Here is a 23,870-nt window from a genome sequence, read left to right on the forward strand (position 1 = left end):
ATTGTTACAGTGAATGTGTATTACTAGTTTAGTTGAAATGTAATAAAAAAATTGATTTATATTTGCACTGATCAATATCAAAAATACTGTATTTATACATGGAGCATATGATCTGGTTTTAAAACTAACTGCTGAATTTGTTTGGGTTGGGCGTGGTTTTAAAACTATCAAATTAAGTTTTATAGAAAAGCATATAATTTTACTAGCGCCTATCAGTTAAAAATGTATTTACAATAATAGAAATATATGTATATCTACCGCTGGAAATTTATTTAGATATGGTTTCACTAAAATGCTAGTGAAAATATAGCTTCACTGGTAATACTCGCTTAATGTAACATATAACAAACAACATTTATTTGAAAAAAAATGCATAGTATATGTAAAAAATAAGATCTTAAAAGCTTTAGGCAAACAGAAATTGACTTTTTATTCCATTTGTTCTTTGCAGACAGAATATTTTTTTAATCAATAGATTTGCTTTGTAGCTCCGTGTCTCAGATGGACGAATGTTATGAAACAGCGTGCGAAGTAAGGACGCTCCGTGAATAATACGACTGTATGATCCTTTATTTTTAGCGACTAATTTAATTATTTTTTTATTTATAGTTTAAACGTAATGACATGATTATTGCGTTTTATATATTGATAATAACATCTAATTTTCGTGGCAATTATTTAATTAAAAATCACGAACGTCTCATACCCAATATCTTAGAAACCTAAAGATTAAAGGATTATTTTCTAATAATGTGAAACGTCTACACTTTCATTATGCTTTTAGGGCCATTATTAAGTTCTTAGCATTTTTATTAATATAAAGTAAGTTATTATTATTTTAATATTGCATACTAATGGCTAATATTTTTAATGTGTATTAAAAAAGCTAGTGTTTCGGACTGAATGCTTCAATAACAAACCACGATTACAAATATTATATAATCTTAGAGAAAAATATCCAGCATGCCACAACTTGCAATAAAAATATAACATATTGGCTTTAACCGTAAAGTGTGGGCGTAAAATTATGGCCATGACTTTTTGTGTTGCGCTCGAGAAGAGGCAAATGGATGCCATGGAGAAAAGAGTTTTGACAATGATAAAATATCACAATAAGTAATGATCCACACATAGCATATATTATATTCAGGGTTCAAGGTCCATTTGATATATAATAATTAAGGTTATTTTTTATACATTAATGTGAGCGTTTCTTTTAAATCTAATACATTATTTAAAATCCATTTATTTGTATTTTATGAAATATATCACTGTCGGGTGCATCTCTATAAGCGACACCATTCTGGTCGCTCTGCAATGACAACAAAACATTTTAAATAATATGCATTTAGTGCTTAGTGATAACAAAAAGTTTTTCAGTATTCTGAAATACGTACTTCCCCTCCCCTTCCCTCTCTTTTGTACGACATAGTTCCGCTACTCGTGACATCATACAAGCACGCTGAAACACAGTGTTTTATTTTTATATATGACGACAAAAATATTATAACATGGAATTTTTATTATGAGGTCCAACATTTGAAAATAATTTCAATTACTTTATTCATACATTTGATGGTACACTCTGTTTATTTGTCTGCGTGCCAAAAACAAAATCCATCACAGCACATCCTCAAGGTGCCCTTACGCGCCTCGTAATAAAATTTTATCGTCACAACGGAATACTTTATTCAATATTCGCATTCAATCTAAAAAGTTACACTGCGAGTGAAAGACAAAGAAAAAAAACCCTCGGACTACCCGGTGGGTGCCTAACTTTTATTTTAAACAACGTGTTTGCAGATTGCTTTGTCTCTAATTTAGCCGCGTTCAATTGCCATGATAAGAATGAACAAAATTGTATTTGTATGAATGTATACCATACCATAACTTGATCAGATTTACAAAGCTTTAATATGTTATTAATATAATTTAAAACATGTCCTATGAAAAAATCATGCTATGAATTATGACGTTGCAGAACCTAATAAATAATATTTAGCTAGATAAATATATTTTAGATGGTCTTGAGCAAATATAATAAAATCTTAAAAACAAATTAGTGCGTGACATCTAGATTTCTAGTTAATTGACAACTTTTTCAAATAGAATTTATTAATATAAAAACACATTAACTACAAAGCAAATTAAATCCTAAAAAGGTTTTATGCAGCTGTTTATTTGATTTATTAGAAAACAATGGCAAAGAATAACACTAGTACAGTGCATTTACATTTTTAACTATTCCAGTTAGGATTGAGTAACAAAAAATATGAGGTACATAAGTAATATTTTGCAGTATAAATATATTATTGTATTAGTATATTTTTATTTTTATTATTGCATCGTACTAATAGTTAAACGACCAAGTCGTAGCTCAACTTTAATTTAATATATCAGAGAGAAGTTTTTAATTTCTGTGCTCTAGATTCTTTGTCGCTGAGTTATATTGTATTTATGTATATCTAAATTATGTAATTCAGTGCAGACAAAATGAACAAAACATGTCTTTTGTATTGTGTGTTATAAAATGCAATATATGGCATCTTAACGAAAAATTTATTTTAAACCATTGCAAAAAAATAAGCTGGAAAAAGTTTCATAATGCACTACAACTTTTTATTAATTTTGTGGTATTATAATGTAAGTTGGATGGTTTGAGCAACGTAAAGCTATATTAAAATTCATCGTGGAAAAAGCTCTTATAATACATAATAATAAAGTATTTTATATATTTAAAACAAAGTAAAAATTCAGTTTTTTATATTCAACTAAAAAGGTTTAAAAAATATAGATAAAAATATTTTAATCATTTTATTTTAGTTTTTATTTATAACTATGTTTATATATTTTTTAATAAGTATATATTTTTTAATATGAATTCTAGAAACGTCAATATTTTTCTTAATTTTAGAATGAATTAAAAAGTTACAACAAATGGCTTTTCAATTCATTCTTTAAAATGCCCGACCCATTTTCTACTTTAAATTAACAACATTGTTTGTTGTATATTTGTTAGTCGTTACCATACACAAAAAAAAGCAGCAGTTTCTTTTTTCTGATTATGAATTGCCACTATTAGCTGTTAAGCCTTGTAAACTCATACAAATTCAATTGTCTAGGTCCAGATAATGGCATTTTTTCAGGCTTTCAATTTAACTTCTTAACTCAAAACTTGTCAAAAATCATTTTTAATGGCTCCCGAAATGCATAAGTTTATGTCAAAGTAAATATTGTTAATGCGTCACCCATAAATAAGCATTCTTTAATTTTTCTTACACATTACAAAAATTTAAATCAATGGGAAAAAAGATAACTATTATAAAACACATTAAAAACGAAACCATTGTGGTCCCTCTTTGCTAACAATAAATTATCGCAAATCCGATTTACTTAATGTGGCAAAAAACAAAGCAGTACTCTGGTAACGATGACGTGACGGCGGCGTAGTACAACGACCGGCGGCGCCTCGTCCGCCGATCTCTCCTATCATAATATTTTATTTATATCGTAACAAGCTTTCAATAAAATATTTTTGCAGTAACCTAATCTGTCACATTGCCACTCTTTCACCAAAATATTTAAAAATATTTGGTGAAGTAAATAATAAGTCTCTCGACGTTAATGTTTACATCCTGTTCTTTGCTTTTTTTAACATAATATTTTTTGCTGAAGGTTTGTTTGTAAAACACTTTTGTTAAATTTATTTTATTTTGTATAAATCCCACAGTAGTATACTTATTATTTTATATAGAAATGTTTATTTCTTACTCTAAAATTGTTACAAACGACGAAGATAAAATGGTATCACATTGTTTTTATTTTCTTATGTATTATAGTATTTTAAATTTCTGACAAACAGAATTCTTTGTGCATATTTGCAAATAGTATACGCGCATATAGATAGCAAAGTACTGATGTTTATATTCCTGCAAAAATAATATGAATAATATTACAGCTTTGTTTAATTGTTTTAAAAATACAAATGCAACTTCTAGACTATGCGTCTTTTTATATTTCCTGTGTCGCAAAAAGTATCAACAAAACAACTGACTTACATTTATTATTAATGTCTAAAATTTTATAATACATATATATGCACACACAAAAATAATAAGTACGTACAGGCGGCCCTCGACTTTCGTACATAATTGGTTCCTGAAAATGTGTGCGAATGTTGAATGTACGAAAGTCGAGGGAAGTAAAAAAAATAAAGATTATGTGTATTTTAAAATATTTATTTATTAAGTAAATATAAAATGTTTAAGAGGCGTTTAAGAGACGCGTTTAAGTGAAGTTTGCGGACGTTTCCTTTGAAAAGTTATCAAGAGTTAACTGTTTTCCACTATTCTTTTTCTTTTCTTCATATAGTATTTTATAACATGCAATGTTTTTATTGATCGCCCCACGCACTTGAGATATGCGTTCTTCATTTGGATCACAATTTTTATAATGTTTAAAAAGTTGTCAAGGTGCGTGAAGGCTTTATTCATATTTTTCATTGTTAAAGAGTTTTCCAAAATAAACCTGTCTCATCTACATTAAATATTTGGCTAGAGGAATATTCTACATCTTTAATAGTTTTGGATATTTAGGAAATAAATTCTTTTGCAGCATCTTTATTTGCATCAGCCGATTCTCCAGTGAATTTAATATTATGAAAAGAATACCTCATTTTAAAATTGTAAAAACAACCGTTACTTGCTTGAAAAACCGTGTTAAAATATTTTTTAATCTATCCTTACAAGCTTTGTGCAAACTAAGAGCTTTTGCTTAAATAATTGAAATACTCAGAGGGACATCTTTTTGATGTTGGTCATCGATCTACAATGACAAAAATTTTTCATTTCATCCATGTTTTTTTTTCTGTGTTTTTTTGGAAACATATCATTAAAAGTTGTGGAAATATATCTTTATTATCCACAATTTTGAACGTATTCTTTAATTACATTTTTATTTTGCTAAATTGAACATATCGTAGACCTATTTGTATCATATGAACGTCCGATTAAAGCAAAAGATTCACCGCTATCAAAACGTTTTTTTTTTTTTTTAAAAAAAATTAAAAAAATTGTGTTTTCTTAAATGTGCGAAACAGCAAATTGTGCGAAAGTCGAACGTTCGAAAGTCGAGGGGTATATGTATAAAAAAATAATTTGTTACTGGAATATTTGTGGATCATCATTAATATATAATATAAATACCTCCTTTAATTTTATAAATTTAATTATAATAAAATATTTTTCGTGTTTGGGAATAAACATACACAATTAGACGCTAAGAAAATTTATATATCAAATATTTTACTTATCATTTAATATATGCAAAACAATTATCAATAATTTGAGTTCTCAGTGTCGTAGTTGTGTAACAGATAGTTAGAGTAGTAGTCGCGAAAGGTACAGTTTTAAAAGAGCTGATGGTTAACCATCTTTTAAAGTAAATATTAAATTAAGGTTAAAGTCTTTCAAAGTGTGTGTCTGAATTCTAAGTTTTTATTTATTATTTTATATGTTTAATGCGAGCAGCTCTAATGAATAGAAAACCTGTTTAATAATGAATAATTAGGTCGTAATATTATTTCAAAAAAACATATATATTTTGGCTTTATGATAATTTCAAGCAAATAAATTCGTGACAATTTTATTGAATTATACAAACTATTATTTGCCTTACGCAAAAAAATTCTAATATCTCACTTTTTAATCGGTTTTTATTGTATTTTCATATATGTCACATATTTTACATAAAATTACTTTAAAATGTTAGCATATAAAATACATCAGAATCAATGTTATACCCTTAGGTATTATGTAAACATTACCTATAGTTTGATTTTATTAAATAGTGCCTCTGTTTTACTTTACACTTTGAGTTTCGAGTATATCATTTAGCGATATTTGTTTTACGCTTTCGATTATTTACCTTGCGCTTATATGTAATGTACATACATACATTCAAAATGCGCCATTAGCGAATTACTTCTGAGCTTCTATTTACCCTGACACTGTAATGTGTTTGATGTGTCGCACTTATTCATAATTAATGAAATTACGAATCGGTAACAATCTATCGAACACGGTCCATTTGTGACCTAAAAGTATATTTTTACTTTAATATATAAGGCAACATTATTTTAATAAAAAATTTAGTATTTGCAATTTGATAATCAAATGACTTGTTTATTGTATTTCCCAAGAAAGATGTGATAGAAAAAAGTTGTAAAAGATTCATCAAATTTTTTTAGCAATAATTTTTCAGAAAAATTCGTACCAGGTGTGATACGCAAATTACTTTGTGATAAATTATATTAGGTAATAAAGTAATACGATTTTTTTTATAAACGTAATCAAAGAAAACCCGGTTTTGAATATCGAAAATTCGCTTTAGCTAACGGTGAAAACTCGTACGTTTTTCGAAATAAATTTGTAACTAATAACAGACATAAATATTTATGCCTGTTTACAGGTGTAAAAGAACCTGAAATATTATCGGAAAATAAAAAGTCAAACCGCGCTCGAACGCGTGTGCGGCGAAGCGATAAAATATCCAATATATAATTTATTATCGGAAAATTATTAATGGCAGGAATTTATCTTTCATAATCCGAAGCGCCGAAAAATGTACAGCCAGTGCCATATGTATTATGCACAACGAAAGAGCTGAAAAATGTATCAACATTTACCTCACATCTCGACAAAAATAAACACAATCAAAGAGATGTTCGACCGTAATATTCTGAATTATCGTAAGATGATTTTTAGAATGATTTACTTTAAAATATGTAATGGACAAATATAGTTTAGTATTTCTGATTGACATTCAAAAAGTCATTTAAAAAATCATATTTTATAGTAATGTTATGCATTATTTAATTTTGAAACGTAATGAAATACAATTAAATGTTGTATATAATAATTTATTGAATTATAAAAGTATGTTTCTGATAATTAAAAAACATTTAAAGATGATCTAATGACAGAGGCTTTATACTTTTGAGAGTTACTCTTGCCCAAGTCCAAACACGGCATCGAAATCGCTCCAAAATATGTCGTCCAATGAAATATGGCTATGTTAGCTTAGACGTAAGAAAGAACAGTTCTTATTTTTAATGATTTTTTATCTTTATATATTATTATTAATTTTATTGCTTTTTCTTCTTGCAACAGATAATGATTTTAAATCAAAATTATCTTTATTATTTATTTATTTTATTTTATTAATTTATTTAGCTTAATAGCTAATCTTTACATCTAACAAATTTAGTAAACATATATAAAAATATATAAAAAATACATAACAGAAAGAAAAAATAAAAATATTCGATAATAAAGACTTAATATTATAATTTATTTCTATATGTACGAAGGTGTTTTTTTATTTCATTTATGAAACCCGTTATATTTTTGCTGTTTCGGATTTCTCTTGAAAGACGTTTATATAAATCAAAACCTCCGTACATAATTCCCCTAGCCGTACTCGTTTTCTTATACTTAATTATCTTTAAATTTTCTCTATTTCTAGTATTATATTTATGTACATCTTTATTTCTTATTAAATACTTATTAAAATAGTGTGGTAACATATTATTTTCTAACTTATATATAAATACTAAAACATTCATACTCAATATTTCTTGAACATTCAACCATTCTAATCTATCAATCATACTTTTACAATTAGTTAATCTATTTTTATTTAAAATTACTCTCATTGCTCTATTTTGTAATTTTTGCAACATTTGTTTATCTAATTTATTTAACATATTTTATAGTGTTGCACAATAATTAAAATGGGGCAATATTATACTATTGTAAATTATTTTTTTTGTATTTATACTTAATATATTTCTTAATCTAGATAATAAACCTATTTTTCTACCAATTTTTTTTAATATGTAATTACAATGTTCTTTAAAATTTAATTTTGTATCAACAATTACTCCTAAATATTTTATATTATCCACTATTTCTATACTAGAGTTATTTATTACTATTTTGTTACTATTATCTAAAACATTTTTATAATTAATAAACATACATTTAGTTTTATTCTCATTTAATTTAAGTACATTATTCTTTAACCATATTTCTAATATACTTAATTCATTATTTAAATTATTTACAATTTCTTTAATGTTATCACCTATGCAATACATTAATGTGTCATCCGTAGAGATACGTGATTATCGCGTTTTGCGATAAATGCGAAATAAAAGCGATAAACGTGATATATGCGAAATTGTTGCGAAATTGTTGAAATATGTGAATAGACGTGAAAAAATTAAAATCGCAAAATAATTATTCCAAATATCGATTCTCAATGTCTATGGTCAGTCTGCCCGAACTCTAGTCATAGACCACAGACAATAAGTTAAGCTGCTTAACTTATTGTCTGTGGTCTATGACGCTACATTGACATTCGCATCTTTTGAGGTTATGTGTTGTTGACATATGCACGCGAGCATACGTTCAGAACTGTTTTCTTCCACAAATTAATGAATTATTCGTCACAATCTCTTGGTGAGTTTACATGTCAAAGATTATTTTATTTTACTTATTACAACGTTTATTAAATATTAATATTATATGTATTTTTTCAGTTTCAACAATATGGGTCGAGCAAATGTTGATATTAAAGAAAGAGCTGCAGCATACAAAAAAGATGGTTTTTATATAAATGATGACAATAATTTAATGTGCCGGCATTGTAATTGTCAGTTAGATTGGAAAAAGAAAGATAATTTAACCAAACATTTACAATCAAATAGCCATAAAAAAAGAGTTTCAAAACCTTCCACAAGTCATACTCGTCAATCAACAATTCCAAACATTGTAGTCAAAAGGCAAGAAAAATCTGCATTTATAAAAAATACCGTTAGCATGTGTCTTAAAGCTAACATACCGCTAGCAAAGTTAGACCATCCTGCAGTGCGACAATATTTTAGTCAATATGTCCAGGGATCTGGTGAATTACCGTGTGCAGATCATTTACGGAGAACATATGTTCCAATATGTGGAGCAGATATGAAGAAAGAAATATTAGAAGAAATAAAAAACAAACCTCTTGTAATAATAGTGGATGAAACTTCTGATAAAATGGGACGATGTGTGTTTGCAGTTTTATTTAAAACAGTGTTACCTGCAAGTGAACAAAATGTGTATTTAGCATCATGTAATTTTTTAGATACAGCTAATGCTACGACGTGCTCGCAAACAATAGTAGATACTCTTAAAGAGTATGAAATTTCGTATTCTGATATTGTAGGATTTGTATCAGATTCAGCGCCATATATGACAGCTTGTTATAAAAGCCTCAATGTTTTAATTGGCAATAAAATGCTTCATTTTCAATGCTGGGCTCACAAAATTAGTTTGGTGGGAAATACATTCATGAAAGAGTTGAAATTGCTGAATGAATACATTAGTAAACTAAAAATAGCATTTTTGCATTCCAGAAAAATGAAATCAAATTATATTGCATTTTTGCAAATATCATACCCAGATCTTCCAGCGGTGCTATTTCCAAGTCCAGTCATAACTCGCTGGAAATCATGGTTCAAATCAGTTAGATATTTGGACACTTATTTTGATGCCTTAATTAATTTTTTTAAAAGCTCGGAATTAAGAAATGTTACAAAAGAAAAAATCATTGAATTATATGAGTCCGATACAATTAGATTAAAAATTGAATGTAAATATGTTAGCGAAATATGCGATAAATTTACCAATTTAATGAACAAACTGGAAGGATCTTTGTACCCCTTTTCTCATTTATTGTGGGAAGAAATTATGGGGATAAAAGATTCCTTAAATTACAATATGGGTGGCATTTTTCCTATCGAAACACAAAACTTACTTCTTGAAAGTAATGAAAATACAAAAAAAGATTTAATAAATATGCTCAAGGAAGCTTCCGGTAAAGCTCTATTGAAACTCGAGTCTCATTTATCTATAAATGAGACTAATCTTTTTTATGAATCATTAAACCAACTGTTCAATCCATCTGTAGCTGGAAGTAAATGCAATTTCCAAAGCGACGAAGTACTATTATTATTTATGAATTTACCTCTATTTTCGATATTAACAACGATCCAATGTTTAGAGGGTTATTCACATTTTTTTAATAATTTAGTATCTAGTATTAAAAGTGGAGTAAAAACAGACACACTCCAACTCTTACTTGCCACAAAAATAAAACATGTGGAATTTGGTAATGCGACCATACAATCAATTTGGTGTCCTGCAAACAGTGTAGATGCAGAACGCTACTTTAGCACTTATAATTTAGTTGTCACTGATCGTCGTACTAGACTTAAGGAATCATCCATTGAGACATGTTCTATGCTATATTTTAATAAATTTTAATGTCTTTTATATTAATAAAGAAATTCTCATCTATTTACTTATTTTTTAATGTTTTCTACTACTGAATTGCATATTTTATATTAAATTATGTTTAAAATAAATTAATTAAAATAATAAACGCTAAATAGATGCTAAAAATTGTTACTTTATTTGCTCCAAAACGCTAAATTGTAACATCAAAATGCTATTTTTTTCGAAAATAGATGCTAAAAACACGTATCTCTAGTCATCCGCAAATAGATGAATTTTACATTTTTTTACGTTATTAACTATATCATTAATATACAAAACAAATAACAATGGTCCTAATTTAGACCCTTGTGGTACTCCATAAGACACTAATTTCTCTTCAGAATATACATTATTTATTTTAACTTTTTGTTTTCTTTTATATAAGTAATTATTAAACCATCTTAAAACTATATCACTTATACCTATACTCTCCAATTTCTTTAACATTATTTTTCTGTCTATTGTTTCGAAGGCTCTCTTGAAATCCAAGAAAACTGCTCCAATGATTTTGTTTGTATCCTTAGCCAACAGCCAATCATTTATCACTACTTGTAATGCAGTTTCAGTGGAATGCTTTTCTCTGAATCCCGATTGTTGTTCACATATTATGTTTTGAGAAGTAATAAATTCCTTTAATTGTTTGATTACTACTTCTTCTATTATTTTTTCTATACACGGTAGCATGTTGATTGGTCTCATTTCTTCAACTTTTTTACTATTTTTTATTTTAGGTATAGGTACAATAGTAGCAATCTTTAAATTTTTAGGCATTTCTCCTAAGGAGAGTGCTTTATTTATTAAATAATTTAATTTAGTTCCTATTATTTATATTTATATCTAGTATTCTAGTTTCTTTAATTATATTTATATCTAGTTCATCAGTACTAGTTCCTTTTTTAAATTTACATATTATGTTATGAATTTCATCTAATGATACTGATTTAAATTTACTAAATTTTACAATTATTGCTTTATTATTATATTGTACTAAATTACTAATCCTTGGTATTGAATTCACAATTTCTTCTATGCTCTCAATGTAATATGTATTCATTTTTTCTGCTATTATATAAGGATCTTGATATATATTTCCATTAATTTCCATTTTTATTATGTCGTTTTGCTGAGTTGGATTAATTAATTGTTTTATTGATTTCCACATCTTATTTGGATCATTTTGTATTTCATCTATCAATTTTTCATACCATTTCTTTTTAGCCATTTTTAATACTTTGACTGCCATATTTCTACATTGTGTGTATGTTTTCCATTTTTCATTAAAGACTTTATATTCTATTTGTTCTGTTTTTAATATTTGAAAAATTTTGTATGACTCATCTTTGAGATAATTGTATTAAAAAATTAATTTTATTAATTAACGGCTCTATTTTATTATAATTTAAATTTCTTGTTCACAATTTATTCGTTCAACTCTTTTTTTGTTAAGACGTTTTTAATTGCCTTGACGATTCTTAAACGAGTATTTCTGTTATTTCTGAGATTTTTCTACTGTCATAAAGCAATGTTTGAATTACATATAATTTGTATAATTATTTTAAATACGTGTCTCGTTGCTAGACCACTAATGACTAATAGAAATAAATTCTAGGTATACGTTTTTATCTATCGAGTTTGTATTAAAAAAGTACAAATGGGAGGAAAATAAATCAATGCATATCTAACATAATAAGAAAACCATAATTAGAGCAACTTACAGATCTTCCTATTTAATGAAATTTATTACGTGTAAAATATTTTTTTTCAAATATGTAAATTCTGCGCTGTACATGCGTAATTTAGCGCATAAAAATAATTGAAGTGATAAATCGTAGCGTTTGCCTAAATCTCCGGCAAATTAGGTCACATTTGGCACTCTGGAACTTAAACTACGAACGCGGAAACTTCCATCGTCATGATTTATACCCAGAGTTTCGCGATTAAACGCTCTATACTTTAAATATACACGCAAGCTGCCCAAAAATGATATACGCCCTTATCATAAAGTGTGCATAGCCGGAAATCCGCACGATATCAGACTTCTAAACGGCGAGAATTAAATTTGCAAATTGTCGCCGACGACGGAGAGTTTCGCACATTTCCATTACTTTTTTGGTGCTCGGAGCTGGAAAAGTGAATTGCTTTAAAACCCCCATAAAATATCGTTTACAACACACTATGAAATGCCTAATTTATTCGGCGCGCTTTGGTGGAGATTATACTCGGCGCGAGAATAAAGTTTTATCGCCTTGTTAATTAATTTGCGCGTATGAGGGGTCAAGAAAATTAAATTGTACCATACCTTCGCTGTCTTCGTAAGTGTTAATTAAATTGGGTTGCTTTTTACATTAAACCCACTATTATAATAAAAACAATGTATTTTATATTATATTAATAGTTGTACTTTATACATATTTTGAAGAAGATGATCCCAACATCGGGAGTCGAAAAATAAGCTATCAAGCAACATACAACTTGATATATTTTTTCTCAAATATATTTATTAGTCAAATGTGACAAGTCTCAGATTAATAAAAACAGGCAAATAGCGTTGCTTTCAGCACCTGAAAAATTATTTGAAATTATATTACATAAATACATTTTTAATCATTGCAGGTGTATGCTTCTGGAGCAGCAACATGGTTTCCGTCAATCTCTATCCACTGTCACTAATCTTATAGTTTTTTCTAACTTTATTTCAAGATGATTGGACTCTAATGTACAAGTGAACGATATATACACAGATTTTGAACAGGCATTATTGTAAAAAAATGATATAATTCCGGGATTTCTGAATGTCGCCTTAACCTATTCTCAAATTACTTGACCAATATATATCAGTTCAAGTATGAAAATTCATTTTTAGAACGATATAAGATTTCTTTTGGAGTACCTCAAGGATCCAACCAGGGTCCATTGCTGTTTTTATTGTTTATTAATGACATGGAAACAGCAATGCATTGTTTAATATTTTATTATATGCTGATGAATTTTAAAAAAAATGCAAAATGTCGATTTCGGATTCTCTCGACTTGCAGGAGGATCTCAATTCTTTATGAAAGTGAACTTGCTATAACTAATTGCCTTTCAATGTAAAAAAATGTCATACAATTTCCTTTTTAAGGTCGTTGATCCCGGTGGAATATTCCTACCATTTCGGTGGATATATTCTAGACAGGTCTTATTTTACTAAGAATTTCGGTGTGCTAGCATATTACAGACTCACAGGAGATCGCTAAAAATGCTTTGTTTTATCTTAAGAAATGCGTGCTTCTTCATGAATACTTTAGTATGACACCCTTTATGATTCTTCAGTCTAGAAACTAGCTCTTTTATTTGGATTCCGTGCGTAATGAGTCAATGTAATGAATTAAAGCTGAAAAAAGTACAGCGTAAATTCTTTCATTATTTATACTTGAAGGAATACTTTTATTTTGGGAGCACTAAGATACGTTTCGTTGGCAACTCGCAAAAGTGTTTATATAATTAAACACTTCTGGAAATTTCTCAAAGGCATCATAGACAATCCTTCGGTGCTCCAGCAGCTCCAAATGTGGGCTCCGGAAGGTGGTGATAGTCCTCGTCGCGTCCACTGTTCTTGCCAGTAAAGTCTAGTACTAAAGCACTTTTTACTCTTCTCTGGCAAAGGCCATTTGTCTGCTCAATACTGTGCATCTAGATATTGATATTTTATCGTGCACATACGAGGTTTTGGTTCAATTCATATAAGAAAATACACACCTGTTGAGGTGATTTGTGTCTGTTATTTTATCTTGTTTTCGTATTTCTATGTGTGCATAAATGTGCTTGTATGTATGTATATATTTGCTTGTATTTTAAAATACTTTTGTCCATCGTGATGCATTAGGTTAATCTATCAGTTCACAGTGGTCATGATTTTAATAAATAAATAAGCAAAGTCCACATGCTTTAGTCTAGCAACAACGTGGTTTCTTCTGCATCGTTACATAATCATTTACTTATTGTATCACTGGAAGTTGATTGAATGGCTTTTAAAAGTCTATATCGACTTTTGAAAGACATTCGATCTTGTTAACTATTTATTTTAAGAGATCAGTATGTGAACTTTGGTACTCATCGCACCGACAAGTATTTTTCTTATTATTACAAATTTATGTGATTTTCTCTTGCTGTTCTTTATCAAAGTCATACATTTATATGGCCATAGCGAAACGTATTCTATGGCGATGATCTAAAATACTGTTTAGGACTTTGGAGTGACTTTCAGCATAAATAAATATTGCTACAGTTGACGATGAGGTATCAACAGCGCTCGGTTTCTTTATGCGGAGCGCGTGTCACTTTAATAATTTATTGCTGGTTTATGTTTTGTGCGATACGATATATATTATTGCAAAAAATTGAGCTGCATTTTTATATATTATAGCAAAGCGAAGAATTTTTTTTTGATAAGGATGACTAATAAAAAGAATATTAGATACCTCTACATAATCGTATATGTATCCATTTACAATGTTTTTGACATAGTGTGTACTTAGTTGCTGAAAAGCGGTGTCGATTATTTATCGATTTTCAGTTGTAGCGTCTTAGTTAGTGTCGCGATTACGTCCCGTATTCATAACTTAAGCTATACATCTTCTCAATAATGTTTTGTCGATAGCTACAAGGAACTAAGTTGAGATAATTATTTTTGTTGTATGTTTTTTATACTAAACTTTTCTGTATAAAAAAGTAATTATACTTAGTATTTTATATGTTTATTGATTAAATTATTAATATATTAATTATAATAAACATTCAAACAGTGAAAGCACCGCTTCTTTTTATACCTTAATTATTATTTCAATTAGATTTTGCAATTGATTCTGAATCAATATATAGCTTTCGGTGAAAGATTTGCACTACGCATATATAAACTCTTAGCTTTGAATTAATTGGATTCAATCACTGTCATTCCAATATAGAATCTCCGCTGTCGTTATCCATTTTCACGTTGAGAGCGATCAAGCCAGAGTAAATACAACTTTAGATCATTCTTCGCTCGGCATGCGATATTTATACAATCGTACGTCGTCATTTAAAATATTTTTAGATGATTTAATAATTTTAAAAATGCAGTTTTTAATAATAAATTCGTATGTATATTTGTATTATACACATACAGCGTATTCATAATAAATTACTGTTCTGGCTTTTTCTCGTATACTTTATTTTTTGATATATTTATTCACGTAATTCCGCATGAGTAAGAAATAACTCATTCTGCGGTTACAATTTAATACATTAAAGTTATTAATATAATACTTATATGTTTATAAAAATATATTAAGTACACTTACAATATTTATTATTAAATTTAAAAAGAACAGATAAAAAAAATACGAAACATAGTAAAAGAAAAATGACAATCATATATGTATTATTTATTAACTTAATTTTATTGTTAGTTCTTGTTGTATTGATTCAAAAAACATATTTTTTAATTCTTTGCAATTATGTCAAGGTGCTTTTAGTAAAACAATTAGTTTTAAATCTAATATATTTTAAAACATTTGTGCCAAACTAAACAGAAAATGCTTGAGGTATGTGTAAATCATCTGCGGATCTAATTTCATAATTATGTAGCGATTTTCTTAAATTAAATTAAGTATTTATAATCGATTTTCGCTTTAGCATTATTTTTAATATTGGTTTATATTTTGATAGAATATTTATAGACAAAACTTTAGTTTTCATGTATATGTTTTTTATATGAGCATCGAGAGGCAAATTTACAATTTTCTTATAGCACTATTTTAAAAAACCTAATGTGATTTTAATTTAGATTTATTTCTAAATCCCCAAACGAAAGACATACATATGTGCATAATAAATGTTTAATCTAGTTTTATACGATAATAAGTTTTAAAACCTATATAAAAATTTTGACGTTAGTAATATTTTTTTAATATATAATCAATATAGTTATAAAAATTAAATTTTTCATCTAAAAATAGACCTAAAATTTTATTTATTCACTTTTTTGTAAGAAGAGAATCATGGACTGTGATTGTAATATCAAAGTAACCATTAAATATCATATACTTCATTTTATTTTCATTAATTGTTAATTTGTTTAATCTCATATATTCCCTAATATGGATCGAATCACATTGCATTTTTTTCTGTCTTTGATTGTTTTAGCTATATTAGCAATGTTTGTTTTAGCTATATAAATGAGTGTTGTATCATCAACATACAGTTGAATCCTTCCTGCAAGTTTACATAGGGTTAAATTATTTATGTATATAATTAATTATAAATATCGCAAAACAGGACCCTGTGGAATTCCACACTTCACCACCTCACATTTGCTTTGTATACCATTTATTATAACTACTTCTCTGTTGTTTAAATAGCATTTTAATAAATTTAGCGTTGGTCCTACTATTTCATTATGATTTAATTTCTCTCGTAATATCTCTCCTACTGTGTTAAAAGCTTTTTTTAGGTCTATAAATAATGCTGAAGCTTTATTTTAATCGCTTAAGTTTTGTTGTATTTCCTTAATTTAATCAATAGCTTTATATTTTGTATTGGATTTGTTTCTAAATCCACATTGTAAAGATAATAAAAAAAAAATATGTTATATTGATTTAATTTTTTTTATTGAACTGGTAAAACAGATATAGTGCGATAATTGTTAGTAATCATTTTATCATTAACTTTGCATAAAGGAGTTGTTTTATCAGTTTTTAGGCAATCTAAGAAAACCTTTTTTAAATATTTAATAAATAATTTTACTAAGGAATGAGCTGACTGTTCCAATTTAATTTGGTAAAAATAAATAGATCAATTTACTTAAGCCAGATTTCTAATAGTATTGATATCAATAAAGTTTATTTGTAAATGCTCCAATAGAAATGTTCCAATTAAAATGAGATGCTTATTGAATATTTTAGCTATTTTTTTATCTGTAGTTTTATTATTTGTTTATATTATTATTATTATAGGGAAACAATTTATTATTGCTATCTAATTTCATTTTTCTTCGATAAGCAGTTACAGTATTTCTAGCTAAAAATTTTTCTGGGCTTAGATAATACTTTGTACATAGTATGTTCTAGCTTTCATTTGTGGTGACAGATATATTTATTTTAAATCAAGTTATTGAAATGCCCATCAAACCATTGCATGTTGCCTATATTTTTCCTAAACTTTTTGTCAATGTTTTATATATACTTTGCCATATAAAAGTTTTAATTTTATTTATAAAATTAATAAAAGTATTTATATTTGGTAGTTGTCTATAGTTAAATTTCTGGTTGCGGAAAAAATTGGTTAATGATTTTTTTATATATTTTTTAAATATTCTATAAGAAATATTTTATAAACACTTACTTGATTTTGACATACTATGATCTATCAATGAAATGATATAAGTGCTAATCCTTGTGTATAAAGATTTGTTTATAATGTTCTATTCACAATGATTTTGTATATATTTCTTAAATTTGGTTTTATATAATGACGAAACGACTGATTTGCGAATGCGTATATCAACTTTTGAGTAACATTACAATGCATTAGATACAACAGAATTTCGAGTTTGACATTTATTTTATATATGATTCGGTGTAAGACGTTTAATTTGCTGTCATACATTTGCATGCTTTAAAAGTTGTTGACATTTATGGTGGTGTTTTATTTTATAATAAGTACGTGTTTAATTGCCTATTGTTTTAATTGTGACATAACCTAACCCGTATTCAAATATGGTTACAAAATCAGAAATGGTTAGCAAATATTTTCATAATTGATATGCATATTTTTTTATAATATTAGTTTTCCTTACTTTGGTCATTATTTGCTTGAAAATATTTTTTAAATAAATTGACGTTTGTGGAAAATTAAAAATAAAAATTGTAAAAGGAAAATATTATATAGTTGAGGTTGAAATTTTGGATTAAGATTTATTTTATAAATTTAGCTATTTATTTCTGTAAGCTTATTGATATTTTAAGTCAATCGCTTGAAAATATTCCCTCGGGGCTGCTTTTTATTTATATAATATTAGTTAGTAGTCGTAGTATTTATATCGTTAATTTAAATAAATTAAAAATGAATTACTTTATTCACTAAAGTATTAAAATTAAATATACCAAGGATATACATTTATTTATGCAAGCAAAACCTCCTCTAGAAATAAGCTCGCAATTTGGAATTGAAAACAGACAAACAGAAATACGCTCTGTTAAATACAGAAACGCATATCCTAGAAAGAGTTGCTAATATATTTTTTCTATGCTTTTTTAATTTATGATATATACTTAAAATTATAAAATTATTTTTAAATTAGTTTCTCGTTGTTTTCGTAAATGTGTTCGCAAAAAATATTGTAACCCAAGCCGTATATTCTCCGAAAGTGAATTATTATTTTTGTAACTGTCAGCGCGAGTTTTATGCAAAACTGACCCAGTTTCACACTAACTGACATAATATCGCTCAACACTTTCAGCTAGTGAATCAATGTTCCCTACATAATAACTGACCGATAAATCTAAAAGTGTCCATTTTAGCCCCTCGGTGACTTTCTGCACGAGCCATAACAATAACCGAATCGGATGGCACCATAAAATGTGCGATAAATAGGTATACTATAGTGCCAAAATTATTATACATACCTATCTATGTATAGTATAATATAATATTAACGCTGATCTTTTGGTGGCAGTCTAATTTAATGTGCGGCCGTATAAAATGTCCGATTTATGGGCGTAATAATAAGTAAGGTTATTTTTTAATTACGTTCGACAAAGTGTTTTGTAAAATTTACGCAAATTAAGGTCACTAAAAACCTTCATTGTATCGAGTTTTGCCATAAAAGTCGCGTAACGCGAGTGCGAAATTGGTCCTGACGCAAAGTGAAAAGTTTTCAAAATTAACGTAGTTTGCAATTTAATATTATCATGTATATTAGCCGTATTTTTGGCTTTTAATAAACCCATTTTATAAAACACTTTTTTTTAATTTAGGTGAGAAAGTTCATTTAATTTTCTAAAAATTGAAAAATCTATAAATATTAGATAGATATATTTAATGTATCGAGCTTTTTTGTAATGTAAAATAGAAAGAGTAATACTTTACCAATCAGATCAGTTCATTGTAGATTTATCTAATATTTGGCATAAAGCTCTTTTGTATCATAAAATCCCCGTTACACTAACGTTACATTAAGTTACGTAACGCATAAAAATTATTTGACGGATTTGAGTTAAGTTTAGTGGTCAGAATAGGTCCAACAGAAATGATCAGAATAGCGTATGTTTTATTGACTCTTGTTGACTTTGTAATTAAAAATAGTAATTATAAAATAAATATAGTATAAAAACGCTTATTTCAGCATTACCTGAAAATGTCTGTTACATTGCAAACGAAAGCTTTCAGACTGCAAAATTATAGTTATTTAAAAGTATATTATCTCTTTTTATCAATATATATATACATACGTACATATAATACATTAGAAATGGTGTTTTGAATCGATTGGTTCTAGTGGAACGCTGCTTCTCTTACACGCTTCTGCGAGCTTTTGTGCTTGACCGGATATCCCCAAACAAATCTCACTAATTGCCTGTCATTGACCGACGATAAATCAACGTTGACAATGCTGAAACCATGCCAGGACTTTATTTGGACAGTAAAGATCGCAAATTTTCAACTTTCCACAAATAGAGCACGTGGCAATATCGAAAGCTTTAGTAGCGCTCGTGTTGGCAATCGATCAATCAAGAATTGTGTTTGAGTATATACCAAAAAAAACTTAGGTATATAATACATACGTGATATAATACGATAAGACTGCAGTGACCTGAATTTTTAAACAAAGGCAAACTATGATTTAATAGTGAATTAATTAGTTGACTTACTGAATAAATGCTGATTTGAGAGCCTTTAAAACACCTGAGTGAAATTTTAGTATAACTAAGTTAGTTCAGAAAATCTGAACAAATTTAGATATCAAGCAAAATTTGCATATAATATATTATAATGAACATAGCACACGCGTTAGTTTTGAAATATATTTTTGTAAATTGTGCAGTTCTTAAAATTAAGTAAAAATATCTTTTAATGTTTAAATTGACTGCTTGTCTATATGAAAGCAGTTGATTTTCTTTAACCTTGAAGGTTGTCTGTGTTAATTCAGCAAAAGCTCCAAAATGACGTTCGAGCTTAATACTGATGTAAGTGTTTTTTTTGACGGCGTTCTAAATTATATAAGATCACGGAAAAGATCAATTACCTTACTATTATTTGATTCGATAATTTGGAGAAACTGGAATCTTTGTTTTTATATAAAAAAATATTTAAATAAGGATTGTAGGAGTTTTGATAATGCTTCTTTAGAAAGCTTCAATAGTATTTGTATTTATATTTAACATATTTCTCATCCTAGATAATTATTATATTTCATTACCATTTTCTTATTTATGTAATTATATTGTTTTATAAACTTTATTTTATCTATTACAAAAACTCCTAAATATTATATATTATATTATATTATATTATCAACTATTCTTATTAAAAATATCTGTAATTTATTTCACCATTATTATTTAATATAACCTCAATCATTTAAGCGGTATCGCCGTACATATACGGCGATCGATTTTTCACTGTTTTGAAGTATAACTAAAACAATAAGAAATAAAAAACATTATATTTATATATTATTTTTTTAAGTTTGATTTCATGTAAATTACTTTTAAATAAAATAATACAAGTTAATAGAGTACGAAATAAATAAGCATAACACAAAATATTTAATATGAATTTTATAAAAAAATATTGAGAGCCCCTAAATTAATTTTAAGAAATTCCACTGAATATTATAAAAATATATGTAAAATATATTAACGAAATTCACTAATAGAAAAGCGTTAAAATAAATTATTAAAACATACTAGTACAAAAAAGTTATAAAATAAATCTAAGCTACAAAACGTTGTTAAATATTGATTTTTTTTCTATAATTTTCTAGAAATGCGATATAAAATAATAATAAATAAATTACAACAAAAATAATTATGCCAAAATAAATAGTAAAATTAACTCACTACCAGATGTATACTAACAAATTAACAAATGTGTATAAGTTAACTCACTACTCAAAGGGTTATAATTAATAAACATTCTAATTCAGTTTTAGTACATTATGTTTTTTCATCTCTCTAATATACTTAAATCTTTATTAAAGCTATCTATGACTTATTTTATATTATCACACATGCAATTAAATAAAGTTTCGTCTGCAAAAATGTGTATCTTACATTGTTATATATTAATAATTAGATTATTATTATATATTATAAACAATAATGGTCTTAATTTGATACACTGTAAGATAATATTTTCTTTTTTGATTGAGCATAATTAATTTTTCCTTTTTGCTTTTTCTTTTTTATATAAATATCAAACCATCTGTAAATTATTCCACTTATATATATAGCCTCTAATTTCTTTAACATTATACTTCTCTGTTGTGTCAAAAGCTCTCTTGAAATCCAAGAAAGCTGCTCTAATGATTTTGTTTTTATTCTTGGTGAATAACCAATCATTTATTACTACTTGTAATACAGTCTCTTTGGAATGTTTTTCTTTGCATCTTTATTATCAATTATTATAACATGAAAAAATTTTTAAACCATAATTTCATAAGCTTTAATACACTCCATGCATTATTAAATTTTGTTGTACGTATCCTTTGTACTTATCAGACAAACACCCATAATCGGTTACCTTAAAAGTTACGCTTACAGTAAAGAATGCACTGGATGTAGAGCAAATAATAACTTCATTGCTTCTACATTATTTTTCTTTTCCATTCGTCCTACCTCCATCAAAAAACCTGTAAAAATTCTTCATCGTTTGACACCGCCACCTATTACTGACATTTTTATTTCATCCCGTTTTACCGTTAATTTATCTTAGTATCACTAGTGTTATATTGTCATACATTTATTTTGAAAAGGCTGCTTCATTTCTTTAGAAATGTATGGGTGAAAATATTTTGGTTTTCAATTCCCTTTTATCGGGTCTTTTACAACTAACTGCAATGTACAGATTTTGGATTAATGTTTTATTTTAGTATTTATTTAATTTATTGTTTAATCTAGTCTGGCAGGCATAAGTCTAAAACGTTAGATAAGGATCAATTAGACATAGTCTGAGAATTATTAATTTATAATTTGCAGCTGGGGCTGGATTTTAATAATTGCACAATTTTGGTAATATTAATATCGTGTTTTGGATTACCAGTTTAGATCTAAGAGACCTTAAATCGTAAGCCCTGCTTTTTTAAAAATATCATAATAATTTAAATTTGCTTGTAACTAGATAAAACTAAAAATTATGCATAGCATTTTATTTTTATTAAGTAAATTATTTGTTTTTGTAATAAGTTTTTAAAATATCTCTTTGTAATAATTAATATTTAAAACAATCCACTAATTAAAGAAATTAGTCTAATGCTATTTATTTTATTCAAACAATTTAGACAGTATCTTTTAGCTTGACTTTTAATATACAGTGTTGCTTTAAAAATAATAAAATTCATTAAACATATTGCTTTTATTCAAAAAGAATTATAAAATTTCTTATGAAGATGGGTTTCTATTGTATAAATAGCTCCTGAATAATTTCATAATTTCAGAGAAATGCCTCTCAGAAGAGAAAATTTTATAAAGAAATTATTTGATACAAATTTGTATTAAATTTTACAATGATAAATATTTCTAAAGCATCAAAAATTGAGATTTTTTAATACATAATAAATAAATTTTAACTACGCACTATAATAAAGATTTTTTCTAAATAATATTTAATTAAACTAAACATTTTTAGCAATATAAGTAGCTACGGAATTTATTTTATCATTTCTTACGGTATTTAAATATAATATCATTAATTAAAATTCACCTTATAAAACCCATTGATCTCAACGAATACGAGAACATAAATTTTATTTACATTTAACAGAATAAATGAAAGAAAACATTATTAAATTCTATTGTAAAGATCTCCTTTCAATGTAAATGAAACGATTGTTTAAATGCTTTAAAAACACGTTTATTCACGATTTTAATCCGGTATTTAAAAGCTTATATAAAAAACTTAATTTATTAAGAGTAAAGTGATATTGTACATAAATATGTCCTTGGACAATGAGCAGAGTTTATTACGAGAATCCTACTAGATAAATATTGTACAGAGAACATAAAATTGAAATAGTGCCTTGGGTCGCAATAACCGGTCTGCCATTACAGATATTAAAACTATATTAATACATTTATTACCAATATGTATGTATAGAAAATTATGGAAAGATATTATCGCACGAGGCGGACTATTGAATTAATTTTACCGCAAATTAGTATAATATTCTGCGTTATTAAATCTGTGTTGTGGTTTATAATAATGGAATATTTCCTTTGTTGGTGAAAGAAAATTATATATTTATATAATATAACT

General features: G+C 27.0%; 1 protein-coding gene and 1 long non-coding RNA gene across 4 annotated transcripts in view; both read left to right on the plus strand.

Annotated features, from left to right (window-relative positions):
- The window catches only part of dpr18 (defective proboscis extension response 18), a 118,299-nt gene that overhangs the window by 51,950 nt on the left and 42,479 nt on the right, over positions 1–23,870 (plus strand). The window lies entirely within an intron of this gene.
- On the plus strand, positions 8,387–8,663 carry LOC148235692 (uncharacterized). Its single transcript, XR_015809300.1, has 2 exons — positions 8,387–8,522; positions 8,603–8,663. It is a non-coding gene; the product is annotated as an uncharacterized LOC148235692 (long non-coding RNA).

This window comes from Plectrocnemia conspersa, unplaced genomic scaffold (genome assembly GCF_051122295.1).
Source record: "Plectrocnemia conspersa isolate PC_06_02 unplaced genomic scaffold, ASM5112229v1 ptg000004l, whole genome shotgun sequence".
Classification (NCBI taxonomy): domain Eukaryota; kingdom Metazoa; phylum Arthropoda; class Insecta; order Trichoptera; family Polycentropodidae; genus Plectrocnemia; species Plectrocnemia conspersa.